The sequence below is a fragment of the Arachis stenosperma genome, chromosome 6 (genome assembly GCF_014773155.1).
Source record: "Arachis stenosperma cultivar V10309 chromosome 6, arast.V10309.gnm1.PFL2, whole genome shotgun sequence".
Taxonomy (NCBI): domain Eukaryota; kingdom Viridiplantae; phylum Streptophyta; class Magnoliopsida; order Fabales; family Fabaceae; genus Arachis; species Arachis stenosperma.
The window spans coordinates 65,958,733-65,969,243 of record NC_080382.1 but is presented as its reverse complement, the minus strand read 5'-3'; positions in this window follow the sequence as shown (position 1 = coordinate 65,969,243).

The window sequence follows — 10,511 nt, the reverse complement described above, 5'->3', positions numbered from 1 at the left end:
TGTCTGGTTCTCTAACAGATTTAAAAGGGATTCAAGGTTTACCTCTCTAAGAATGCAAGGGAACAGACCTTGTCTTAGGTTGAGTGGGCTCAGAGGTAGGTTCGGTAGCAGCTGGGCATTTCTCTTTCAAAGAGCTTGGCTTCAACGAACCAGGTTTAGAAGGAGGTTCCTTTGGTAGTGGCGTCTGCTTGGCTGAGGGTGGAAACCTTGAGCGGTTCTTGGTACGAGCCATGGGATCCGAGCGAGAAGGCAAGGTAGGAGGAGAAGGAGAAGGAGTGAAGGTTTGGTCTTGAGAGCGAGGGGAAGGTTTTTGTTTTGCAGGAAGCTTGAAGATCACAAGGGGGCTTTTGTGAAATAGTTTTCTTCCTTATTTGCTTGGTTTCTAGTTTTGAACAAAGAGAAGCAATAAAGGTAGTGAAAGAAACCGAAGAGTTTGAGGAGGAGTTATGGAGGGAGAAGAAGAAGTGTTGGTAACCGTACCTAAAAGAAATTTTGTTAAACCATGCAACTGCATCATCTTTGATTTGACTTAAAAGGACTTAACATCACAAAAATAAATATTTGATTTTATTAAACAATTAAAATGGAAATTAATTTCAAAATTTGAAACATTTTGACTTAAAGACAAAAAGAGGAAATAAAATAAAACAAACAAGCCAATAAAAAAAATCATGTAGCACTCATATTGGGCTCAGAGGTGGTTTGGTTTAAGGAAACATATTGAACCACCCATGTTCTGATTTTTTAGGTTGGCTCGGATGATTCTGCACGTGCAACAAGGCCAGAGAACGCTATTTAGAGAGAAGGTTCTTCATTTACCTAGAATTGTCTCATACTTGTTTATGAGACAAAAACTCAAACAAACACATCATCAACTTTCAAACAATGAATCATAGCTCAAAATCCCTAGACTAGTCCTAAGCATGCAAAATCTGTCCTTAGCTAGTGGTTTAGTGAAAATATCAGCTAGTTGCTCTTCTGATGTAACAAATTGAATGCTAATATCCCCCTTTTGAACATGTTCTCTTATTGAGTGAAATATCACTTCAATATGTTTAGTCATAGAGTGCAAAACTGGATTTTTAGAGATATTGATGGCACTCATATTATCACACAATAAGGGTATATTTTCAGCATTTAATTTGTAATCAGCAAGGTGTATTTTTAACCACATAAACTGAGAACAACAAGAAGAAGCAGCTATATACTCAGCCTCTGCAGTGGATAAAGCCACTGTTGACTGCTTCTTACTTGACCAAACATTTAAGGACTTTCCAAGGAAGCAACATAAGCCTGATCTTCTCCTTCTATCAACTCTATCACCGGTAAAATCTGCATCACAATAATCAACTGTCGAAAGATGAGACTCTTTTGGTTTAGATTGGAATCTTAAACACATTCCAACACTTTGCACAATATCATGCCTAGAGGAAGTTAAGTACATAAGAGAGCCAATCATTCCTCTATACCTTGTCTCATCTACATCTTTCTTAGTTTCTCCCTTGTCTAATTTTGAATTAAGGTGCATGGGAGTTTGATGAGCAGATAATTTATACGCTTTTTGGCATTGTTTTTAGTTTGTTTTTAGTATATTTTAGTTAGTTTTTATTACATTTTTATTAGTTTTTAGTTAAAATTCACTTTTCTGGGCTTTACTATGAGTTTGTGTATTTTTCTGTGATTTCAGGTATTTTCTGGCTGAAATTGAGGGACCTGAGCAAAAATCTGATTTAGAGGCTGAAAAGGACTGCAGATGCTGTTGGATTCTGACCTCCCTACACTCGAAGTGGATTTTCTGGAGCTACAGAAGCCCAATTGGCGCGCTCTCAATTGCGTTGGAAAGTAGCCATCCTGGGCTTTCCAGCAATGTATAATAGTTTATACTTTACCCGAGATTTGATGGCCCAAACCGACGTTGCAAATCAGCTTCAGAATTCCTGGCGTTTAACGCTGGAACTGGCACAAAAATTGGAGTTAAACGCCCAAACTGGCACAAAAGCTGGCGTTTAACTCCAGAAAAAGTCTCTACACATGAAAGCTTTATTGCTCAGCCCAAGCACACACCAAGTGGACCCCTGAAGTGGATTTTTACGTCATTTACTCATTTCTGTATACCATAGGTTACTAGTTCACTATTAATAGGACCTTTTGATATTGTATCTGTACCTCATGACACTTTACACGTTTCTTATTGTATCTTTTACGGCATGAGTCTCTAAACCCCATGGTTGGGGGTGAGGAGCTCTGCTGTGTCTTGATGGATTAATGCAATTACTACTGTTTTTCATTCAATCACGCTTGCTTCTATTCTAAGATATCACTTGTTCCTAAACTTGATGAATGTGATGATCCGTGACACTCATCATCATTCTCACCTATGAACGTGTGCCTGACAACCACCTCCGTTCTACTTTAGATTGAGTAGATATCTCTTGGATTCTTTAATCAGAATCTTCGTGGTATAAGCTAGAACTGATGGCGGCATTCAAGAGAATCCGGAAGTTCTAAACCTTGTCTGTGGTATTCTGAGTAGGATTCAAGGATTGAATGACTGTGACGAGCTTCAAACTCCTGAAGGCTGGGCGTTAGTGACAGACGCAAAAGAATCACTGGATTCTATTCCAACCTGATTGAGAACCGACAGATGATTAGCCGTGCTGTGACAGAGCGCGTTGAACATTTTCACTGAGAGGATGGGAGGTAGCCATTGACAACGGTGAAACCCTACATACAGCTTGCCATGGAAGGAGTCTTGCGTGCATGAAGAAGAAGACAGTAGGAAAGCAGAGATTCAGAAGATAGAGCATCTCCAAAACCTCAACTTGTTCTCCATTACTGCAAAACAAGTATTTATTTCATGTTCTTTTACTTTTCACAATTAAACTTGATAATTATTGATATCCTGACTAAGAGTTACAAGATAACCATAGCTTGCTTCAAGCCGACAATCTCCGTGGGATCGACCTTTACTCACGTAGGGTATTACTTGGACGACCCAGTGCACTTGCTGGTTAGTTGTGCAGAATTGCAAAAGTGTGATTGCAATTTCGTGCACCAAGTTTTTGGCGCCGTTGCCGGGGATTGTTTGAGTTTGGACAACTGACGGTTTATCTTGTTGCTTAGATTAGGACTGTTTTATTTTTGTTGGTTTAGAGTCCCTTATTTGAGTTTAGTTTCATATTTTAAGTTTGGTGTCAATTGCATGCTTTTGTTTTCTTTTATTTTTTCGAATTTGCATGTCCTTAGTCCTTTCTTGATCCTTAAAACTTCTAAGTTTGGTGTCTTCTTTGTGTTTTCCTTTAAATTTTTGAAAATTTGTGTTTGATTTTCTAAAAATTTTAAGTTTGGTGTCATTTTGTTGTTTTTCTCTTTCCTCATTTCAAAAATCAAATCTTTTTCAAAATAATTTTCAATCATATCTTTTCAATTGCTAATTCTAAAATCTTTTTAATTAACTAATTGATTCAGTTTTCAATTTGCTTTGATCTTATTTTCTTTTAGTTTTCGAAATTTTATTTTATTCTCCATTTATTTTATTTTATTTTTTTTCGGTCACCTTTAATTAAAAAAAATTACTTTACTTGTGAATCCATATCATATTCCCTTTCTCCATCATAGACCTAAGTGGAATTGAGCAGTCCAGAAGGACTCTGGGGTCATATGCTAATCCCATTACAGCTGCATATGGGAGTAGCATCTGTATACCTCCCATTAAAGTAAGCAGCTTTGAGCTAAATCCTCAACTCATTATCATGATGCAGCAAAATTGCCAGTATTCCGGTCTTCCACAGAAAGAACCTACTGAGTTTCTGGCACAATTCTTACAAATTGCTGACACAGTACGTGATAAAGAGGTGGATCAGGATGTCTACAGATTATTACTATTTCCATTTGCTGTAAAAGATCAAGCTAAGAGGTGGTTGAATAACCAACCCACAGCAAGCATAAAATCATGGAGACAGTTATCAGACAAATTCCTGAATCAATTTTACCCTCCAAAAAGGATGACACAGCTAAGGCTGGACATCCAAGGCTTTAAACAAGAGGATAATGAATCCCTTTATAATGCCTGGGAGAGGTATAGAGGTATGCTAAGAAAATGCCCCTCTAAAATGTTTTCAGAGTGGGTACAGTTAGACATCTTCTACTATGGGCTTACAGAAAAAGCTCAGATGTCTCTAGGCCACTCAGCTGGTGGATCTATACATATGAGGAAGACGATTGAAGAGGCTCAAAAAATCATAGATACTGTTGCTAGAAATCAACATTTGTACTCTAGCAGTGAGCCCTCTACAAAAGAAGAAGCTATGGCAGTAGCTACTGATCCTAATCCTCAAGAACAGATTGTTGAGCTTAATCAGCAATTACTCCTGATGACAAAACAGTTGGCAGAATTTAAAGAGATGCTCCAAGAAACTAAAATTGCCAACAAGAACATAGAATCACAGTTGAATCAAACAAAACAGCAATTATCTAAACAGATAACAGAAGAATGCCAAGCAGTTCAACTGAGGAGTGGGAAGACATTGAATAACACTGCTCAAAGTAGCAAAAAGCCAAGAAAGGAATAGTTGACAGAGGATAACCAAACCATGGCTCAAAATCCCTCTGAGGATAGTAAGAGCCCAGAGAGGAATAATCCTGGCGTTCAAACGCCAGAAAGGGGGGAAAAGCTGGCGTTAAATGCCCATTCCTTGCCCAATTCTGGCGTTCAAACGTCAGAAAAGGGGGAAAAGTTGGCGTTAAACGCCCATTTCTCACCCAATCCTGGCGTTCAAACGCCAATGAGGAATCAGACACCTGAGAGTGCTGATAGTAACCCCTCTAAAAAGGCTTCTCCAACCACCTCTGTAAGGAATAAACCTACAGCAACTAAGGTTGAGGAATATAAAGCCAAGATGCCTTATCCTCAGAAACTCTGCCAAGCGGAACAGGATAGGCAATTTGCCCGCTTTGCAGACTATCTAAGGACTCTTGAAATAAAGATTCCGTTTGCAGAGGCACTTGAGCAAATACCCTCTTATGCTAAGTTCATGAAAGAGATCTTAAGTCATAAGAAGGATTGGAGAGAAACTGAAAAAGTGTTTCTCACTGAAGAATGCAGTGCAGTCATTCTGAAAAGCTTACCAGAAAAGCTTCAAGATCCAGGAAGCTTTATGATACCATGCACATTAGAAGGTGCTTACACCAAGACAGCCCTATGTGACCTTGGAGCAAGCATCAATCTAATACCTGCATCCACTATCAGAAAGCTTGGGTTGACTGAAGAGGTCAAACCAACCCGGATATGTCTCCAACTTGCTGATGGCTCCATTAAATATCCATCAGGCATAATTGAGGACATGATTGTCAAGGTTGGGCCATTCGCCTTTCCAACTGACTTTGTAGTGCTGGAAATGGAGGAGCACAAGAGTGCAACTCTCATTCTAGGAAGACCTTTCCTAGCAACTGGACGAACTCTTATTGATGTACAAAAAGGGGAAGTAACCCTGAAAGTCAATGAGGATGAGTTCAAGTTGAATGCTGTCAAAGCTATGCAGCATCCAGACGCATCAAATGACTGCATGAGCACTGATATTATTGACTCTTTGGTGGAAGAGATCAATATGACTGAAAGTCTAGAATCAGAGCTAGAGGACATATTCAAGGATGTTCATCCTGATCAGGAGGAACCAGAGGAAATAAAAGAATTTTTGAAAATTCCTCAGGAAGAGGATAAGCCTCCCAAACTTGATCTCAAACCACTACCACCATCCCTGAAGTATGCCTTTCTGGGAGAGGGTGACACTTTTCCAGTGATCATAAGCTCTGCTTTAAATTCACAGGAAGAAGAAGCACTAATTCAAGTGCTAAGGACACACAAGACAGCTCTTGGATGGTCCATAAGTGATCTTAAGGGTATTAGCCCAGCAAGATACATGCACAAGATCCTATTGGAGGATAATGCCAAACCAGTGGTTCAACCACAAAGGCGGCTAAATCCAGCCATGAAGGAGGTGGTGCAGAAAGAGGTCACTAAATTACTAGAGGCTGGGATTATTTATCCTATTTCTGATAGCCCCTAGGTGAGCCCTGTCCAAGTTGTCCCCAAGAAGGGAGGCATGACAGTGGTTCATAATGAAAAAAATGAACTGGTTCCTACAAGAACAGTTACAGGGTGGCGTATGTGTATTGACTACAGAAGGCTCAATACAGCCACCAGAAAGGATCATTTTCCTTTACCATTCATAGACCAAATGCTAGAAAAACTAGCTGGTCATGATTATTACTGCTTTTTGGATGGCTATTCAGGTTACAACCAAATTGCAGTAGATCCTCAGCTCCAAGAGAAAACAGCATTCACTTGCCCTTTTGGCGTGTTTGCCTACAGAAGAATGCCTTTTGGTCTGTGTAATGCTCCTGCAACTTTTCAGAGATGCATGCTATCCATCTTCTCTAATATGGTGGAGAAATTCCTGGAAGTCTTCATGGATGACTTCTCAGTATATGGAGACTCATTCAGCTCCTGTCTTAACCATCTAGCACTTGTCCTAAAAAGGTGCCAAGAGACTAACCTGGTCTTAAACTGGGAGAAATGTCACTTTATGGTGACTGAAGAAATTGTCCTTGGGCACAACATTTCAAGCAAGGGAATAGAGGTGGATAAAGCAAAGGTAGAGGTAATTGAAAAATTACCACCACCTGCCAATGTTAAGGCAATCAGAAGCTTTCTGGGGCATGCAGGACTCTACAGAAGGTTTATAAAAGATTTTTCAAAAATTGCAAAATCTCTAAGCAACCTGCTAGCTGCTGACACACCATTTGTGTTTGACACACAGTGTCTGCAGGCGTTTGAGACCCTGAAAGCCAAGCTGGTCACAGCACTAGTCATCTCTGCACCAGACTGGACATTACCATTCGAACTAATGTGTGATGCCAGTGACCACGCCATTGGTGCAGTGTTGGGACAGAGGCATAACAAGCTTCTGCACGTCATTTATTATGCCAGCCATATTCTAAATGACGCACAGAAGAATTACACAACCACAGAAAAAGAGTTACTTGTAGTGATCTATGCCATTGACAAGTTTAGATCCTATTTAGTAGGATCAAAGGTGATTGTGTACACTGACCATGCTGCTCTTAAGTACTTACTCACAAAGCAGGATTCAAAACCCAGGCTCATAAGATGGGTGTTGCTTCTGCAAGAGTTTGATATAGAAATAAGAGACAGAAAAGGGACAGAGAACCAAGTAGCTGATCATCTGTCCCGAATAGAACCAGTAGCTGGGGCGTCCCTCCTTTCTACTGAGATCTCTGAGACCTTCCCAGATGAGCAACTTTTTGCCATTCAGGAAGCTCCATGGTTTGCAGATATTGCAAATTATAAAGCTGTGAGGTTCATACCTCAGGAGTACAATAGGGTGCAAAGAAAGAAATTAATTTCAGATGCCAAGTACTACCTATGGGATGAACCATATCTCTTTAAGAGATGTGCAGACGGAATGATCCGCAGATGTGTACCAAGAGAGGAAGCACAAAAGATCCTGTGGCATTGCCATGGATCACAGTATGGAGGATATTTCAGAAGTGAGCGAACAGCCACTAAGGTCCTCCAATGTGGCTTCTACTGGCCTACTCTCTATAGAGATGCCCGAGAGTTTGTGCGTAACTGTGACAGTTGCCAAAGAGCTGGTAACTTGCCTCATGGGTACGCCATGCCTCAACAAGGAATCTTGGAGATTGAATTGTTTGATGTTTGGGGTATTGACTTCATGGGTCCGTTCCCACCATCATACTCAAACACTTACATTCTGGTGGCAGTGGACTATGTATCCAAATGGGTAGAAGCAATTGCTACACCCACTAATGATACTAAGACCGTGCTGAAATTCTTCCAGAAACACATCTTCAGCAGGTTTGGTGTTCCCAGAGTACTAATTAGTGATGGGGGCACTCATTTCTGCAATAAACAGTTGTACTCTGCTATGGTCCGATATAGAATTAGCCACAAAGTAGCAACTCCGTATCATCCACAGACAAATGGGCAAGCTGAAGTCTCTAACAGAGAGCTAAAAAGAATCCTAGAATGGACTGTAATTGCCCGTAGAAAGGACTGGGCAAAGAGCTTGGATGATGCTCTGTGGGCATACAGAACAGCATTCAAGACTCCTATAGGAACATCTCCATACCAACTTGTGTATGGCAAGGCCTATCATCTGCCCGTGGAACTGGAACATAAAGCCTACTGGGCAACCAGATTCCTAAACCTGGATGCTAAGCTAGCTGGTGAAAAAAGATTACTCCAGCTAAATGAGCTAGATGAATTCAAACTCAGTGCCTTTGAAAATGCAAAAATTTATAAGGAAAAGGCAAAGAAGTGGCATGACAAGCAGTTGTCATCCAGAGTCTTTGAGCCAGGACAAAAAGTTCTGCTCTTCAACTCTAGGCTCAGACTATTTCCAGGAAAACTTAAATCCCGGTGGAGGGGTCCGTATGTGATTACAGGAGTGTCACCTTATGGATATGTTGAGCTTCAGGATATTGATTCTGACAAAAAGTTCATTGTTAATGGACAGAGGATCAAACATTATCTTGAAAGCAATTTTGAGCAAGAATGCTCAAAACTGAGGCTTGAATGATTCTCAGTGAAGGTTCAGCTAAAGACAATAAAGAAGCGCTTGCTGGGAGGCAACCTAGTCATTAGCAGGTTATCTGTTTTGTTTAATAAAAGTTTGATACATATTCTCAAAGGGCGATCAAAATTGAAGGAATTCACAGAGTTACAGAAGGATTCAGTGCAAAAAACAGAGAAAAGGAGCTTGCTGGCGAAAAAACGCTAGTAAGGGGTACTCTGGGCGTTAAACGCCAGAATGGGCACCATTCTGGGCGTTTAACGCCAAGTGTGTAGCATCCTGGGCGTTTAGCAAAACGCCCAGTGATGAAGGGGTTTTTGGCGTTTAACACCAGCCAGGGTACCTGGCTGGGCGTTAAACGCCCAAATTGGCCAACATTTGGGCGTTAAACGCCAGAATGGATACCATTCTGGGCGTTTAACGCCAGATAGGTGGGTGGTGCACGAATTTGTGATCCGCACAACTAACCAGCAAGTGCACTGGGTCGTCCAAGTAATACCTTACGTGAGTAAGGGTCGATCCCACGGAGATTATTTTTTGTTGAAACGAACTATATTTATTTTATTAATCTTAGTCAGGATATTAATTAAAATTATCAGTTGGAATTATTAGATTGGAAAAACAAAAGAGAATAAAAGCGTTACTTGTTGTGCAGTGATGAGAAATATGTTGGAGTTTTGGAGATGCTTTGTCCTTTGAATTTCTACTTTTCCTTGAAATCCTCTTCCCACACGCAAGGTCCCTTCCATGGCAAGCTCTATGTAGGGTGTCACCGTTGTCAATGGCTACCTCCCATCCTCTCAGTGAAAACGTTCCTAAGCTCTGTCACAGCACGGCTAATCATCTGTCGGTTCTCAATCAGGCTGGAATAGAATCCATTGATTCTTTTGCGTCTGTCACTAACGCCCAGCCTTCAGGAGTTTGAAGCTCGTCACAGTCATTCAATCCCAGAATCCTACTCGGAATACCACGGACAAGGTTTAGACTTTCCGGACTCTCATGAATGACGCCATCAATCCGGCTTATACCACGAAGATTCTGATTAAGGAATCTAAGAGATACTCATTCAATCTGATGTAGAACGGAGGTGGTTGTCAGGCACACGTTCATGGATTGAGGAAGGTGATGAGTGTCACGGATCATCACCTTCTCCATAATTAAGCGCGAATGAACATCTTAGATAAGAACAAGCGTGTTTGAATGGAAAACAAAGTAATTGTATTAATTCATCGAGACGCTACAGAGCTCCTCACCCCCAACAATGGAGTTTAGAGACTCATGCCATCAAAAAATATGTAATTCAGATCTGAAAATGTCATGAGGTACAAAATAATTCTCTAAAAGTTGTTTAAATAATAAACTAGTAACCTAGGTTTACAGAATATGAGTAAACTAAGATAATTGGTGCAGAAATTCATTTCTGGGGCCCACTTGGTGTGTGCTGGGGCTGAGACTAAAGCTATCCACGAGTAGAGGCTTTACTTGGAGTTAAACTCCAAGTTATGACGTGTTTTGGGCGTTCAACTCCGGATCATGACGTTTTTCTGGCGTTTAACTCCAGACAGCAGCATGTACTTGGCGTTCAACGCCAAGTTACGTCGTCTATCTTCGCGCAAAGTATGGACTATTATATATTGCTGGAAAGCCCTGGATGTCTACTTTCCAACTCCGTTGAGAGCGCGCCAATTGGACTCCTGTAGCTCCAGAAAATCCATTTCGAGTGCAGGGAGGTCAGGATCCAACAGCATCAGCAGTCCTTTTTCAGCCTAAGTCAGATTTTTGCTCAGCTTCCTCAATTTCAGCCAGAAAATACCTGAAATCACAGAAAAATACACACACTCATAGTAAAGTCCAGAAATATGATTTTTTCCTAAAAACTAATAACATTTAACTAAA